Source organism: Triticum aestivum, chromosome 3A, assembly GCF_018294505.1.
Source record: "Triticum aestivum cultivar Chinese Spring chromosome 3A, IWGSC CS RefSeq v2.1, whole genome shotgun sequence".
NCBI lineage: Eukaryota > Viridiplantae > Streptophyta > Magnoliopsida > Poales > Poaceae > Triticum > Triticum aestivum.
Window position 1 is genome coordinate 699,922,760 of NC_057800.1, and position 17,494 is coordinate 699,940,253.

Genomic DNA, 17,494 nt, shown 5'->3' on the forward strand with positions numbered 1-17,494 from the left:
CTATAGTCTGGAGGCCTCCTGTGATGGCCTCGTTTTCCTCTCCTTTGGCGACTCCTTCCATTCCATGCCACGCACTTCGACATCTTCAACCCGGCGACCTGGCAGTATGCTCCCCTTTGTCTGCCTTCTGGCTTCAACTTCGTGGGAATGTATCGTCACCCCCCAATCGGTGAGTAAAATTCTAATTGAGAATCTCTGGCTGTTACATAGCTGCATGAAATCTATGCTTGTGTCGATACTCTTTTCAGAAATAATGAATTATTGTGAGTGTTGGTGCCAAAATTACCAAAACATTTTGGTGTGTGTTTGAAATATGTGCTAACTATTCTGCCCCATGTCACCTTCAACTGGAGAATTGAATTTGGTTTTTTTATGTAGGCCTCTAGGAGTCTTCTAGTACTCACTACCAGTTAGCAATCTACCTGCCTCATGTCTCTGTTTCCCATTTTATCTAGGTCTTCTTTTTCTAAGAGATTATCTTGTTGCCTCCATAATAATCAATATTTAGCAATGCATATGTGTTTCATGCTTCTTTGTTTTGTTTTGTTTTTGTGATTGTCAAATGTGTCCAGATTGTTCTCTATTTTACTTGCAAGCTGCACCTGACTCTTAGAAAAGCCTGAGCACTGCTCCTCAAATTAAAGGGTTAATTTCTATATGCCACTGTGAACTTCGTGTATGCAAAAAGTGCCACCGCAAAGAAGGGTTAATTCACAGTTTCCAAGTGTTGGCAGTGACATTTTTTCTTAAATTTTCTTCATAGTTGCATTTTCCAAATACGCGAAGTTGGCAGTGGCAAAAAAGAAAGGGTTGATTCGGTATATGGCGCTGGCACAGTGGCATATATCGAAGTTTCCAAGTGTTGGCAGTGGCATTTTTCTTAAATTTTCTCCACAGTTGCATTTTTCAAATGCGTGAAGTCGGAAGTGGCATATATCGAATTGGTGCTTCCATGTCCACGATGAAACTGCTGGAACTAGTAAACAAAATCAGACGGGCCCAATATCTCTTGCAGTATGTTGACTATGCTCCATCAAGCATAGCACTGGCACCTTGGAAATTTCAGGAAAATTACCAATGCCGAAGCGTAACGGAAAGTTATGTTTACTCTGGTAACCAATCGTCTTGCTGAGAAAGCTGCTTGAAGTTAGCTTACCAATTGTGAATATGTATGTGTAGGTCATGGATGCAAAGGGGGAGGGGTGGCATTTTGGCTCCCGGGAGCACATGGTCCTGCGTGAACAGTAACCGGAAAGCAAATAGTAAATGTTTTCAAAAAATTCTAACTTTTTTGTGGATGTTCGTGTTAGTATCGCAAGCATGCTTGACAATTTTCGTGCAGAACAGAGCATCCGTGTTTCGTCGAATGTTCTAAGTCTAGTTTATTCTTGGTTTTCAATTCGTCAAATGACCACAAATGTCACTTCAGTTTAACAAGTATTTGAATTCAATTTTTTCCTGAATTGGGTACCTCCTCATTTTCGTCATTTATGAGAAAATAATCAGACTAGCTCATGATTTGATCAACAATGACACTACATCTTACCTGTGCTTCCGCAGTTCCATGTACCATATTAAATCATCAATGTGTACATCACAGGTAAATAGGTGAAATGGCACAAGTAAAACAAATTAAACTACAGTAATAAATCCTCAATTCACCGATTGGTCATTGACATGCCTCCTTCACACGTCAGATTGGAGAAGAAGCTCTCAACTCTCAAGACACTTGAGTTCAGTCCTCATGGATGTGTACTTGTGTTACTACCTGAGGCCTTTAGTAGCTCATACACACAAGATCAAACATTCATACCTTTGCAGACCATCATCGTTGCAAAATTTTCACAGGGAAATTACATACTCCCTCCGATCCGAATTAATTGATGCAACCTCATACTGCGTCAATTAATTCAAATCGGAGGGAGTACCAACTTCAAACTTATTTTTTCATACGGAAGGAGGTCCGTCGTATGCAGCCTCAGTTGATGCACGTCACTCCATCCAAAATTTCTACATATTGACCGTAGTTGCTTACCAAACCTTTTTCATGGCAAGGGCGAAGAAACGGGTACATAGCGGTGCTTCTCTCTGAGAACAACAGTTGCGACTTCCATTACTTCTAGGGTGGCGCCACACCTGGAAGTAATGAAGTCGATCTCAGCATTCGGGCCGTCATGTATATTTCCATTTCTCTTTTGAGATGACTAGATTGTTGGCAGTGTGTCGGGGGCTTTGGAGAAGCTGAAACAATGGATTTCAGGGTGCACGCAGTGTGTTTTGGTCATATCATTTTCTCTTATTACACATGATACAAATGGTCATGTCATTGCACAAAAGCAATTTGAGATAAAAGTACAATATTTTTAAATGGGTCATATCTGAATATTTCTCAAACACATAAAGGTGCAACATTTGATAGGTTTTATAAATTGGATTCCAAACATCCTTGGTGGCTCTGCAAGGGAGCTCCGATTCCCCGCCTCATGAAACACGTCGCTATATTCTCGCAAAAAAGGAAGAAGAAAGAAACATTTCTTGCATAGACTTACCCCTGTAGAAAAAGAAAGAAATATGTCCCGCCGGGAAGTTGGGAGGCCTTGCCTTAGAAGAGCGGCAAGAGCATCTCCTTCATAAACTTACCCCCATAGAAATGACCTTTGATAGCCCGAGTGGGGTCCTCCTTCCCACTGAACATTCACATTGGATGTGCTCAGGCCTGAAGGGGCTGGATGCCATGGCTGAGAGACACGTACATCACCCGATCCAGAGTCAGCTCCTTAACCCAGCGAGCCACCTTCTCGACGATCCTGGCCACCTCCTTGGAATCATTCGAGGTGTTGTTCCTCGGCCTACAGGAATTAAGCTTGGAGGAAGGCATCAGAGTGAAGGGAGTGACTATTCCGGCCAGAGGACGATTCTCCAGTGGCATATCCGAGATGTAAAACTACTCTTCCTGCGAGTTCTTGACAGTCCCGATGAACGTCCCCTCTAGGTAGCTGGCACCCTGATCTTGTTGATCGTCGCGCCACCGCACTCACATGCCTCTAGGCCATTGCTTTGTGGCTTCACCGTGAAGAATTGGCACCACAACTCAAAGCTTGGCTCCAAGCATAAGAATGCTTCACAAAAGATGACGAAGCAGCTTATGTACAAAAGCGAGTTCATGGCGAGGTGGTGGAGTTGCAGGCGGTAGAAGTGAAGCAAGCCTCGGAGAAAGGGTGGATTGGAAAACGGAGGCCGCGCAGGAGGTGGGAAACAAAACATAGCTGCTAGCCTTCACGGGGTTTGGGCACCCTCATGGAACAGAAGCCGGCGTCCCTGGTGACTAGAGCAGAACGGGCAGAGATGAGCTCCAGCGCTGACAGGTACTCCCTCCATTCCAAAATAGATGACTCAATTTTGTATTAACTTTATACAAAATTGAGTTACCTATTTTGGAACGGAGGGAGTATCTGATTGAAGATAGCCTGCCCAGCTGATCCCGCATCACCGTGTAAGATCTCCACTTCCTCCTTGTCTGGGAAGCAACCAGAGGCTCTGCCGCCGACGTTCGAGGACAGGAATGGTCAGGCGAGGGTGGGGAAGGAAAAGGCAGTGACTTTGGCTCAGGCGTGTGGGAAACGTTTGGGCATAAGAACTCGAACAGGAAGATGGAGATTGAGAGGAATCAGAACGTAAAACCATCCTCCCCATCGCCTCTGGCCCTTTATAGGTGGGGCGAAGCACGAAAAGACGACAATATCACGCCGTGTTACAACAAATCTCCCATTTCCCCATGCGTCATGTGTTAATCACACATGGGAATCTGAGGGGCGATTGATAATTATTGTACTGTCCTGTTTACTCTGTATATTAAAATTCTTTGAAGTCAAACTACCGTATTTATATGAAAAAATATCAACATCTGCCATGTTAAAGTTATACAATATGAAACTTTAAGTCATGACACATCTATTGATATTGATTTCAGATTGTGAATGTTGGTACTTTTTTCTATAAAGTTAGTCAAACTTTACGAGACTTGACTTCAGTCAAATCTTATATGCGAACTAAAAAGGACGGAGTATCTCTTTTCTGATGGGACGTGACGATGGCTGGGCCTTGGCCCACGTCCACACACCATGCTGATAGTCAAGACACCCATGCCTTATGGCCACGTGGGCCCATGGATGGGATTGTTCTATATTGTCAGAGCTAGGCCAGACCATCATCATGAGCCAAGCATGAGAATACTTCGCGACTAAGGAACGGCCGCGCCGGAGACTCTTCGACATGCGATGCTTCACAGAAATGATGAGACGCTTAGCGGAAACCAGGTGGTCTTGGGGACCTCGGATACGATCCAACGATCAAGACTTGACTTTGGAGGACTAATTCGTTGAACCAGTCTTCAATACTGACGACCGGAGATGAAGATCTGCTCGAAAGATCCCAGGTGCGTCCAGACTTGAAAACCGGCTTAGGGGCTGGGTTGAGGATCCCTGTGTATGAAAGGAAGGTTCCCAAAGACTTGTCGTATACTCCAACAAGATGCTAGAAATCGTCCACAACTTATTCTGCTTGTACATAGCTGACTAGGATGTAACCCTAGAACCCACCGATATCTATATAAACAGAAGGGTAGAGATCATAGGAGACTCCATCGAAAAGCAATAAAACATGAGCATGACATAGGGTTTTATCTCCTTCGGAGAGTCAGAATCTGGGTAAAAACTTGTGTCATTGTTACCATCGTCTCTAGACTCTTAGTTCGGGACCTTGCCTGAGATGTGCCGGATTTAGTTCCATCGCTTAGCGACATATGCATGAAGACCTCCCAGCTATCATTGAGAAAGTCAAGCCAACTCCGGTAGGGGCCATTCGGTGGTCAGAGACCTCGATGTATTTTTATTATATTTGAGATGCTTTGTATTTTGATGAACATTTATAACAATCTAAATCTTTTTCAAAAAAAAGGAAAGGACATACATGATCCAAGCAATAAAAATCCTATTAATCTTCTAAATCTGATGCTAATTAAGAAGAAAGAGTTGCACGATAATTAATGAAATTATGGGGAAAACATTTATAACCTTGCCGATGAGCAAACTCAAATACAACTCACGCCACTGCTAAGAGAACCTCATTAAAGTTGCAGATTGGCTTCACCGTCCTCACTTCTCCTAGATTAACCGACTCCGACTTCGTCGTGAACGACCATCAATCAAGCTTGCATCGCAAAATACCCATGCTAAATTTGCAACCCCTCAAAACTTGACAAATTAAGGCTATAGAGGTAGTTTGTGGAGTAGAGTTAAAATACGGAAAAGGGGGTAGAAATACTCTAAGCAATAAATAAAAATCCGCTAGTCTTTTGAATTTGGGGAGAAATCTCTAAACTTTTATGCACTTGTAAACTTGATTAGAGCAATGCTACACACACACGGTCCATCGTAGTGGCGGTATCTTTTGATTTTTTTCTGAGAAGACGGCGGTATCTTTTGATGGGATAAAAATAAGGCGAGAGGCCCACCTCGCTGAAATTTTAGAGGGCTCCTATTTGGCAGCACGCTTCCTCCTCCTCCCACGCCCCTTTTGGGCTAGCCCATGCGCAGGGCAGGCTGCACCCTACTTTTTTCTATTTCATATTTTTGTCTTTTTGTCTTTTATTTTGTAAACGAATTTGGGCTTTCAAAAATATTATAAATTTCAAAACCAATGTGAATTTTAATTTTTTTTCAAAAAATCATAAAATGTTTGTGGATAAAAAAATTATTGTGGATTAATAAAAATGTTCGTGATTTTGCAAAAAATGGTAGCATATTCAAAAAATATTCATAAGTTCGAAACAAATGTTCATGATTTTTTAGAAAATGTTCACAAAACTAAAAAAAGATTGTGAATTAAAAAAAAATCATTGATTTCAAAAAAGTTCATTTCAAAAAATGTTTGTCAAACAAAAATGTTCATGAATTTCAAAACTCTTTTCCAAATTTTATGAATGTTCGTCAATTTTAAAATTTTCAAGAGTTTCGAAAACAATGTTCACGTTCCAAAAAATCTTGTTTTTGAATACGGAAATTTTTCACTATCAAAAACAATGTTCGCGAATTTGAAAAATGTTCACGACTCTAGAATATTTTTCTTGATTTGAAAATAAGTTCAAGAATTAGAAAACATGGTCGCAAAATGGAAAATGTTCACTATCAAAAACCTGAGATTTGTTTGCTTTTTAGGGGAGGAGATTAGTTAGAAAGATACTCGTAGAATGTCTGTAAAAAGCCCATTTGATTAGCCGAGCGGCCCATTAGCGCGGAACAGCCAGATTTTCCAAATTTGGCTCCAGAAACCCTTTATCGCCCCCGCCCACCGATTGCCTCGAGGAGTCCAGGTGCGCCGCGTCCCCCTGCTCCAAGAGGAACCCTTCCTCTCCCCGGCCGCGCGGCGCGGCTCGTGGTGTCTTCCGCCGGTCGATTCTCCCGCGGAGTTCAGGTGCGCCGCCTCCCCCTTCTCCTCCTCCGCCCCTCTCCCTCGTCTTCCCCCACCCCGCGCCGCCTTTTCTGCGGGAATTGTCCTTTTGTTGACGAGCACCGCTGTAGGGACGATAGTTTTTCAGACGGAATCTGGACGACAGATCAGATCATCCATTAGATTGTATAATCATTTCGCAAATCAGCACCGTTTTTTCAAGATAGGCGTCGTCCAGATTTCGTCCGTGCACTATCGACCGTTTGCAGAGGAGTTTCGTTTGTTGAACGGCAAAAGAAATCCCCCCATCGATGGCACCGCACATTCAACTGGCCAGTTCCCAAAAGCTCTTTGTTCAACAGGTAGGTTCCGTGTTTGACAGTAGTTCTCGACTCAATCCGTTTTGCTTTTGTGCAGAATCTCAGGTTTTTCAAGATACGTGGGCAGGGACAGGCCGGGAACATCAAGATTTTCAGACTCAGGTAAATCCAGCAGTCATTGCCACACCAAAGTTTTCCAGTGGTCAGTATTGGTGATATTGTTTCGTGATGATATTTATGTGCTATTGCGCCACTCTATGCACATTCCAGTGGTTAAGTCCAAGGCAAAGAAAAGAAACCAGAATTGTCTTCGTTTATGTATACCACATACATTCCTAAATGTCGATACATCTTCACAGAACACAAGTAGAGGAGTGTAGCGCACTTAGGAACTGGTGTTTCTCTCCTTATTGCTATTTTGTTGCAAATATCACATATCATTCAGCGTATGTGTATAAGGCTGGTAAAAAGAAGTTCCAATAGACTTTCTTGGTATCATACATAAAGGGGTGGACAGAAGGGAGAGGCTTGGACTTTCTTGATTATGGTGGATTCAGTGCACATTTCACTAGAACACATCTGACTATAGGATAGCACAAAATCACAGTAAAGATAAACAAACTTGATAGCCATATGGTCCAATCCCATTTTGCAGTTCGCGCATCAAAGCTCATCTTTCATTAAGTTGCCATCTCCACTGAACCTAGGCAAGCTGACAATATTTTTCCATATCAAATTCCCTAACCCCAATTTACTTTGCTCTCTTTTGCTAATTAAGCCTCAGGACTATTAGGTAAAGATGTAACTTAATTGGATGAACATATCATACAATCTACGGGTAATAAATAAGGGAATGGAGATTAAAAGAAGAATCATAGTCAAAATAATCTGCCTATTTTACATGATAGACATGTTTACGAACGTGGGATCAATTGTTTGCCCGTGCTTGCAGTATTCAATCGTAGTAGTAGGATTATGATGCTAAAAATTCCTTCTATTATCCTCAGAGGCCACCCAATGCTTGAGTTGCAATTTTTTATTCTGCCTCTGCCAACCTTTTTTTTTGGAGAACCCTCGGTTTGTGTCCATATTAAGATATAGAGGGGTTACAATTAGAAGGAGATATTCAAAGGTCTCAGATATAACCACGCCACAACCGCAACTAAGGCTAAGTAATCATTCTCATTAGACTACCATTGTCTACCAACTTCCGTTGTCGGCATTGATCTTTGATTTGGTTAGTTACATTTCTGCTGACATGAATTTCTTCTTGAAATCACACTGATTTCTTTTCGGTCAAATATATCGCATGGTGCAGTGGCCATCTAGTTGAAACCACCGCTAGTCATAATGGGGAGCCAGTAACTAGTTCTTTCCTGTCAAATGGATTGCATGGTGTTGTGGCCACCAAGTTGAAACCACCCCTAACCACAGTGGGGAGCCACTATCTGGCTAGGCTCCATGAGGACTGTAACATGTCATGCCTTGTAGGAGGCAACATCAATTCATCACATGATACTGACGCACACCTCGCGAGAGGATACACAACCGACTAGGAGGTGGTTGATAGTTTTCAGTGACCTTGTGCACAAAGGGCACACATCTGGATGTGGAAGGGCGGGAGGCTGCAACACGCTAACCTATCAGAGGTCCAACATCTATCTAGCAGTGCAGACCAAGCAAAAAAGCTTATATTTGGGCGCATCCCAAGGTTTCACACTAGTGCAGGCATGCAATACCGAAGCCCAGGGTACCTGGTAAGCAATACACCAGGCCTACTGGGGAATGGCGCAAGTTCAGTCGGCATTTCCCAATGTCGAACTTGATCCGCACTATCACACTCAACCATATTCACGCACAAGCCCGAAGCCCCCACGAACACCTCTAGAAAGTGTCGAAGGTAGGCATGGTCAACATGCATGGTCACACCTAACCACCACGGCATTGAGCATGTTGATGACTAGCATGAAAAGCATCAAAGATTGGTCCCCCTATTGTAGGACACAAGCATGCCAAATGAGGTCCCTTGGGCTACCATTGATGATGACCCGAGCTAATGGTGCACGAAAACAATGCAAATTGCTCCCTCCGCCTCAGACCAAACCGAATCAAAGTGCGCGAGTTGTCGAGCTTAATGAGAACGGCATCAACTTCCTTTCTATGCATCATCTTGACCATTTGCTGAACCAGGAAAAAGTTTCGGAATGCTATGACCCTTCGCAATTGCTCCCTTGTTTGCTGCATCAACCTCAGGCAGACGAGACACAAGCCGATTCTCCATCATCTTAACAATGAGCTTCGAGGAGTGAACTTGGCTAAATAGGATGGAAATCCCTTTCATTTGTCTCCAAATCTTTCTTTGGAAGCAGTGTCTCAGAAAGCCTGAATGAGAAGGTGTAACAAGCTTCCACTGAGATGGTACAATTTTACCATAGCCACCAATAAATCAACTTTGACTGTTACTCAACGGGATTGGAAGAACACGGGCAAACACTCGTCCAAAGCCCAGAGTCATCTCCTTAGGCAAAGCATGGATCATGGCTCACACCTCCATAGAGAGAGGTAGCTTGAACTTGGACAGGTTTATTGCTAGATGCAACTCAGTAGATCAATGCAATTGGCGTGTTCCATGGGTTCGCCGAGGATGGACGAGAAAAGTGACGAAGCAAGAGCTTCCATCTCTTGCTACGACAAAGCCACTGCACCATCTAACCAAAGCTCGGAATGGAGTTCAGTTCGACGCTTGCTCACATGGATGTGGAAATAATTGCATGTTCGTGCCCCCTCCTTCATTCACAACAGGCGGAATCGCTACCACACTGTTGTTCCTTGAGGAGAGGCGAGGCCTAGAAAGTTGTGTTTGAGCTTAGGACGAAGCCACAACCTTTTCGGTTGAAAGCCGATGGAATTCTCTGAGTCACCTTTGGTGGCAAGATCATTTCTTTATGGCTTATTTCTAGATCTTTTTGTGTTACCCTACATACATTCAGATGATTTGAAACCCTAGTTCATGATAAAAGATGCAACCCTTCTAATGTAAGTGTTGGCTATTTAGGTAAATTTGAATGACTGTTTGTTATGCGTATGCGTGACCGTGTCTTGAACTTTTGATATTTTAACCCGTATGGATCTAGCTATGCATTGTGTGTGTGTAATTTTTTTACTTTTGGTGAGCATTTGGCACACGAATACATTCATTTTTGTAATTAATTAGTTGACAGACAAATATGCATGTATCTCAGAATATGAGCTCAGGTGTTGCATGTATCACGTGTTGAGGTTTACTTGGTTGCTAGTGCTCAAATGAGTTAGTATAGTGCTCTCAAATTGTTCTTTATGTGTACATTTGTTGTTATACCTAATCTTTGGTATTCCTCTTTTCATCAAGCAAGATCCAAAATGAAACTCAATGCTTGAATGCCAAATACAACACCTTCTCCATATGTTCCATATTAGAGGGTGTATCGTTTTTTCCTAAGACCAATGACACCTCCAGGGGGCACAATGTTCCTTGACGCTTTCGGTGCCGAGGGTTCTTTTACCTCGAGCCTCCACTTCGGGGAGGGGAGGTAGTCGAGGACCTGGCCGAGCGCCGTCGTCGGCGAATTGGATGACGCGTGTGCGGTCTGTTTTGGTTAGGGTCACGACAATACCTATGGAAACCTTGTTATGACTTCTCCTTCCTCTAAATGATAAGGTTTAATGGGCTTCTCGCGACGTTGGGGGCAGCGGACCACTCAATCACTAGGAGAGACGTGCGGTGTGTACAAAGGGTTGGGATGTAGTCAACACGAGATGTTGACTCGCGCTTACTAGGCATTCCTCGTTGAAGACCAACAATTGCAATGATCTATCCCCATCACGATGAAATTTCCTCTTTTCATCAAGCAAGATCCAAAAGGAAACCCAATGCTTGAATGCCAAATACAACACCTTCTTCATATAGTTCATATTAGAGGGCATATCGTTTTTTTCTAAGACCAATGACACCACTAATTAGTCCTTGTGCTCACTCCCACATGCCTCAGGCCACACATGTTGTACCAAAATTAACAGTGGGCTATAGCATGTTGCATGGTCACCATCAATTAGCATGCGCTTTGTGGCAATCAGCGGGAATCGCTCGCATGCATGGCCACGAACAATCAACACCATGTAACAATTAACAGGGAAAGGTTAATGGCAAAGTCAATGAGGTGCTATTCAAAGAGTGGTGCCAACTATTGAAAGGGTGGTGCCAAGGCGAGGACGACTCAAGCACACATGATAGTGGGGCATGTCGAGGAGAAGTGGATCGGTGGAGATAGGACACCCTGTTTTTTTGTTTTTGAATAGGAAGAAAAACAACGAATAACACCCTTTAATGTGGGATGAAGGGTTAATAATTACACACGTCTAATTGAAATTAAATAGTATATATTAGTGGGATTACAGTCGAGGGAAGGCAAAGGCATTATGAGCTTGAGATCTTGTTTCAGTTCTAACTTGACCAAAATAACAAATAACATTTTTTACTTGCTTGCATAGGTGTTGCATATCTTACACGATTTCTAAACCATAGATTATTACGATTTTTTCTTGGTTGGATAATTTGGTACTACTTGGGAAGATAGAAAAACAAAATGAATTGATTTGTGACCGATGACAAGTTCTAGCGTGGCAAGAACCATGCGTTTACTAACTCTCTAGGAGACAATGGCAACATGTCTTGATCTTTAGCCTCAAGGTAATCCTTGGCTTGACTGCTATCTAAATATCTCATTGGAAGAGCAGAGGAGATGAAGAAAATGAGGGAGTTTAGAAATTGGATGTGCAAGATATTTCCCACCCTGGCATCCCTAAAATACTAGCTGTTAGATGTACTTCATGTGGAATTGTCTTGCCATGGTGATTTATCTTCTTCTGACTCTTGCCCTCATCTTTGTTCTAAACATTCCACAATGGAGTGACTGCTTTCGCACACTCGAAGCAGGCCTATTGGTTAGACTCTTCTTTGAGCTGCCCGAGTTCTTGTGGTGTCTTGACCAAACTTCTTATCTCTTTCATCATTCTTTGACATACTGAGAATCTGTCACTAAAATGGTGATTGTCATTGATATCTTGGGAATCCACTTATGTTTATCATCTTTTCTTAATGGTCTTCGATGCCATGTTCTCAGTGTGAGATGTTGAGGCCATAAGCTTTTCCGTGCGTGCATTGTTAGCTCCTGGGCGATAATCCTCCGAAGCACCTTCGTGGGAGTGAGCTTGTTGAAGTTGTTGTGATCATGAATGAGCATGCCTGAGTATTGCTGATGATATAATTATTTATTTTTGTAGCTTAGTGTTGATATTGAAGTATGCATTTTATTTAACTTAGTTGAGTTTGGGATTTTTAATCTTCTGAGTTGACACAACATTTTATTGGTGTAGTTGCGTGGCTTAGAATGGACCTAATACTTCCAGTTAAAGTTGGAGATGCTATAGAGACGAGATCCTTTGATCGTGGTTATAGGGGCGCATGGTTCTGTGGCAAGGTACAATGTGCAATTTCTTTAACTCTCCTTTGTTAGTACGTTTTGAATTACTATGCACACGTATTTTCATACATGCTACTTTCATAAGTGATACTCCCTTTGTTCCATAATGTTGTGCGTATAGATTTTTGGAAATTTAAGTTTGGTAAACTATGACCAAGTTTGTAGAGAAAAATTCTAAATTTATGATATGAGGTATATATCATCAGATACATCATGAGCCCTACTTTTATATTGTATTTATTTGTTATTAGTAATGTTGATATTTTTCTCAATAAACCTGATCAAACTCTACAAGGTTTGACTTACCAAAAAGTCTATAAGCTCTATTATGGATTAAAGGAAATATTATTTACTTTTCATGGTCACCATAACAAATTTCAAAGATTAATAACTTAATTTTGTAGCTATATCTTTGAGTTTTGCCTCATCAAAAAAGTACTCCCTTGGTTCAGGTTTATTAGGCCCTCCCCAAATCTTAAATTTTGAGATTACAAGGCCCCTCATCTATCCTCTCTCCTAACTGCATCTGTATTTACTCAGTCTCTCTTGGTTTCCAAATCGGTATTAATTCCATTGCATTCATGCAAGCCATTTTGCTTATCTCATTTTGTGGTAATCTATCTCATATGCTCCAACTTGGATATTTTTACTTTTGAGTTTGGACAAAGGCCTATTTTGTTTTGCATTATGAGATGGGATGTTGCTAAACCATCTCAATTTTATTTCCAGCTCACCAACATGCGTATCAAGGACGGTCACCTGGAGTGTCAGGTGGAGTATATAGACTATCCAAATGAAAGTAAGTAATTGTTTTATGCCGATAAATCAAGAATCCAATAAAATTAGTTTCTTTTGTTGAAATTTGTTATTTCCTACTCTAGGTTTGTTAGAGTGTTTGTCTATTTTGATAATTGTTTTAATTCTTCCACCTAATTTTTTGAAGAGAAGACATGCTGATTGTTGTAGTCAAGGCTATCTTGAGCTGACGGTGAACTTTACAAAAACTTTGTAGCTTAGCTCCCTTCCTACAACCTACATTTCTTGTAGCTTACTGAAGCAGCACAAGGGAGTAGCTCCACACTGTTGCTATAAAGTGTACATCACAAGTGTTGAAAGCATTAGGAGTTCAATCCACACCTGTAGGCCTCCGGATGGAGGCAGCTCAATTGGCCACATTGGCTGAGCGAGAGCGCTTGGCCCGAGTGGTGCAGAACTTGATGGCACGTCCTCGGAACACTCCTGGCACCACTTTATCTCGAAGGCGTCTGTTCCCAATTGCTGATGCGGGAGCCTACCCCGCTCCGCACACCACAATGCAAGGGGCAACCACTCAGATAGCAGATTTAATTTAGCCGTTAGGTTCAACAGCGGATGATATTTGTCATGTTATTGCTTCGCCCATAGTCGCTTTGTGACAAAATGTGACAAAACCAGACAGACACGCAATCGCATAACTGTTGCTTTCCAAGTCGGCTCGAGCTGATACCACAACATTGAGCCACAATCCTCATGTGGGTCGTAGATCCAATGCTTTCCCACCTTGTCAGGGCGAATCTCCTCCTCGATCTAGTGATGTGTTGCATCATGGGGATCTGACTCCACCATGCCGCGAAGATCCATCGTGTGCCTGAAGATGTTCACCTAGCCGCAATGATTATTCACCTTGCCACCAGGATGTTTAACCCCCGTGTTATGGCTACTCACCACATCAATGAGATGTTTCTCCTTGGCGTCATGGGGATTCTCCATGCCATAGGATGATTGACCCTAAGCAGGGATGATTGACTGTTGTGATGCTAGGATCATTTGGCCCAGAATCGGGGACAGGCGGAGTGTGGTTACTATGAAGGGGATATTCTGAGTGCTTCCAGTTTTTCAGGTCCCTTGTGTTTTAGTCTGAATGGCGTCCGATGGTGATAAATACAACGAAAATTCCAAACCTGAAACTTGGCTTGATTTTTATCTCGTTCAGATTGGTTGCAGTGATGATGGTGTTTCTATGAATCACCTCCCACTGGTGCTGGAGGGGTCAGCTCGAGCTTGGCTCAACCACTTGCCGCCCAATGGTATTTTCAGTTGGGGAGATTCTCAGAGGGTTTTTTGTCAAAAAATACGAAGGCGTTTACAAGCGTCCTGATGGAATGACAGAGCTGTAGTTGTGCGTCCAGAAGCCCAATGAAACCACTCGGGAGTGTATCCAGAGATGGGCTACACTTCATAATTTAGCAAGGCATCATATATTGGAACATTTACCTGAAACTTGGTCGCTTGGAAGTTGGCACCTTGGGCTGATTGATGGAAATAGCAAACGGCCATGCAAATGGCGGGGAAGAGGAGCAAATCCTTAGAGGTAAGGGACATGCAGAGTCGTCTCATTAGAAGAATAACAATCAGTCAGGGCCAAGCATGAACAACAATAATAATTGTAACAACAAGCGCAAGTCAGATGGGAAGATGGTGTCAGCGGCGCCGAGTTGGTGGCAATTGCCAATCAAAACAAAGGAAAAGGAAACCAGAAGAAAGAGTGGATGCCTTGTAAAAAGGCAGCCACAGAAGGTGATATTCTAGACAAATCGTGTATCATCCACATCACCAAGGACGATGATGGAAATCTTGTATACCTGAACCACACCACTCGGTAGCGCAGGGCTCTAAAGAGGATGATGTCAGGCAAGTTGGCTGTCAACGCCTTCTGAAGGGAAGAGCAAAGACAAAGAGGAGGATGACCAAGACAACTCGTATTTGAGAGAGCAAAGCGTGCTCTTGATCTTTGCAGATCCTGGGTCAAAACGTGTGCATAAGCTTTGTAGTCAGGATGTGAATGTCGTCGTAATCTCCACTCCTAAATACTTGGATTGGTCGGAAATATCCATTACTTTTGATTAGTCGGATCATCTAGTGCATTATTTGACTCCGGATCAATAAGAGCTAATCGTAGATCCACTTGTGAATGGTTACCGACTGCGGTATGGATTGATGGATGGCGACAATGGGATAAACATAATCTACGCCAGCACGTTGAAGCACATGGGCATTCCCTTATCCAGGTCGAGTGTGAGCCACATGCAGTTCCATGAAGTGATCCCATGAAAGAAGCCCGAGTCTTTGGGGCTAATTACCTTGGAGGTAGTGCTTCGTGACAAATTTTTTTTAGAAAGAGAACCTCATTGTGGTGGATTTCTAGAGTGCATAGCATGAAGTTATTGGGCGATCAGCCTACACCAAGTTTAGGGCTTGACCGTGTTATGTGTATTTGAAACTTAAGATGCTTGGCCCAAAAGGCGTGATTACTATCTTTGGCAATGTCAAGAGAGTAGAGAATTGCCTGCAGAGAGGCTCGGATATCGCTGATGCTCAAATGGTGGCATTCGAGCTAGAAAAATACAAGAAGACGGCAGATCAGGCTGATCGATCTTCGAGATGGTGGATTTCCAGAGTGCGTATCATGTAATTCTTGGGTGATCGTACTGAAACATTAATACTTACCAGCAAGCTTCTCAGTGGATTGGTTTAGGTGATCCACCAAGTACCTCTCATTGTCTTCCATAGCATGGGTGATTCTTTCTATGTCTTGTTCATGATGGGCCTTCTCCTTGCGTTGAAGATCTTTCACGCTAAGGAAGTTCATCTAAAGTTGCCGATTTTCAGGGTTAAGCTTGTCGTTCTTTTTCTTCAGGTTCTCAACTTCCTCTCGGTACAACTTGTTTAGTTTAGCAATTTCTTCAAACTCATTTAGTTGATGTTCAACCTTCTTGATTTTCAGTCGTGTCTCCTCCTTCTCGTTCGCTAGCTTGGCATCCCTTTCCTTCAGAGCCTTGGCCAGCTCGACATCTTTTGCCTCCAGTCTCTTTCGGATGGTTTATGCACATATTCAATTCTCTAGTTGGTTGGTCAATATTCTATTTTCAGTAGGTGTATCTGAGAACTGGAGAAATTATACCTTCTGAAGCTCATCCTGAAGAAGAACTTATCATCTCAGCACCTGATCAACATAAAGACAATGCTCAGATTGAAGACATTCCTTCTAACAACGACAATGATCAGCAAGAGCAAAATCTTCGCCCTATACATCCTCGCGTTGACAATGAAGTGCAGATTGAAAGAATAATTGATAGCATCAATGCACCCGGTCCACTCACTCGTTCAAAGGCAACTCAGCTAGCAAATTTTGTGGGCACTTCGCATTCGTCTCAATAACAGAACCCAAGAAAGTTGAAGAAGCCTTCATGGAACCTGAATGGGTTTAAGCTATGCAAGACGAGCTTCAATAGTTTGAGCTGAATAATGTATGGGAACTGGTCAAGCGTCCCGATCCTCGGAAGCACAACATAATAGGCACCAAATGGATATACCCCAACAAGCAAGATGAGCATGGTCAAGTTGTTAGAAATAAAGCTCGTCTCGTTGCTCAAGGATATACTCAAGTGGAAGGCATTGACTTCGATGAAACATTTGCTCCTGTGGCTAGACTTGAAGCCATATGCATACTGCTGGCCTATGCAAATCATCATACTTCTTTATCAAATGGATGTGAAGAGCGCCTTCCTCAATGGCAAGATTGAAGAAGAAGTGTATGTTGCACAACCTCCTGGCTTTGAAGATCCAAAACATCATGACACGGTATGCAAGACTGCAAAGGCTTCACGACGCCAATGCCAGCCAAGCATCATCTGGGTCCTAATGACAATGGTAAAGAGTTCGATCAAAAGGTATATCGCTCCATGATTGGTTCTTTACTTTATCTATGTGCATCTAGGCCAGATATTATGCTTAGTGTTTGCATGTGTGCTCGATTCCAAGCGGCACCAAAAGAGTCGCATCACTTAGCTGTGAAGCGAATTCTTCGATATTTGGCTCACACCCCAACTCTAGGATTATGGTATCCAAAGGGCTCAGAGTTTGATCTGGTTGGATTCTCGGATGCTAATTATGCTGGTGACAAAGTTGATCGCAAGTCTACATCAGGCACATGTCACTTTCTGGGACGATCACTTGTATGTTGGTCTTCAAAGAAGCAGAACTGTGTATCTCTATCCATTGCTGAATCTGAATACATTGCTGCTGGATCTTGCTGCGCTCAGCTTCTGTGGATTAAGCAAACGCTCAAAGACTATGGCATTCATCTGAAGCAAGTGCCACTCTACTGCGACAACGAAAGCGCCATCAAGATTGCCAACAACCCAGTTCAGCACTCGAAGACAAAGCACA

At 42.7% G+C, this 17,494-nt stretch overlaps 1 long non-coding RNA gene across 1 annotated transcript in view; it reads left to right on the forward strand.

The window, feature by feature from the left end:
* Positions 1 to 6,351: 6,351 nt before the first annotated feature.
* Positions 6,352 to 17,494, forward strand: part of LOC123059239 (uncharacterized) — a 56,135-nt gene continuing 44,992 nt past the window's right edge. The window contains exons 1-4 of the long non-coding RNA XR_006427393.1: positions 6,352 to 6,471; positions 6,865 to 6,929; positions 12,180 to 12,283; positions 13,016 to 13,085. This is a non-coding gene — a long non-coding RNA (uncharacterized lncRNA). The remainder of the gene's footprint in view (positions 6,472 to 6,864; positions 6,930 to 12,179; positions 12,284 to 13,015; positions 13,086 to 17,494) is intronic.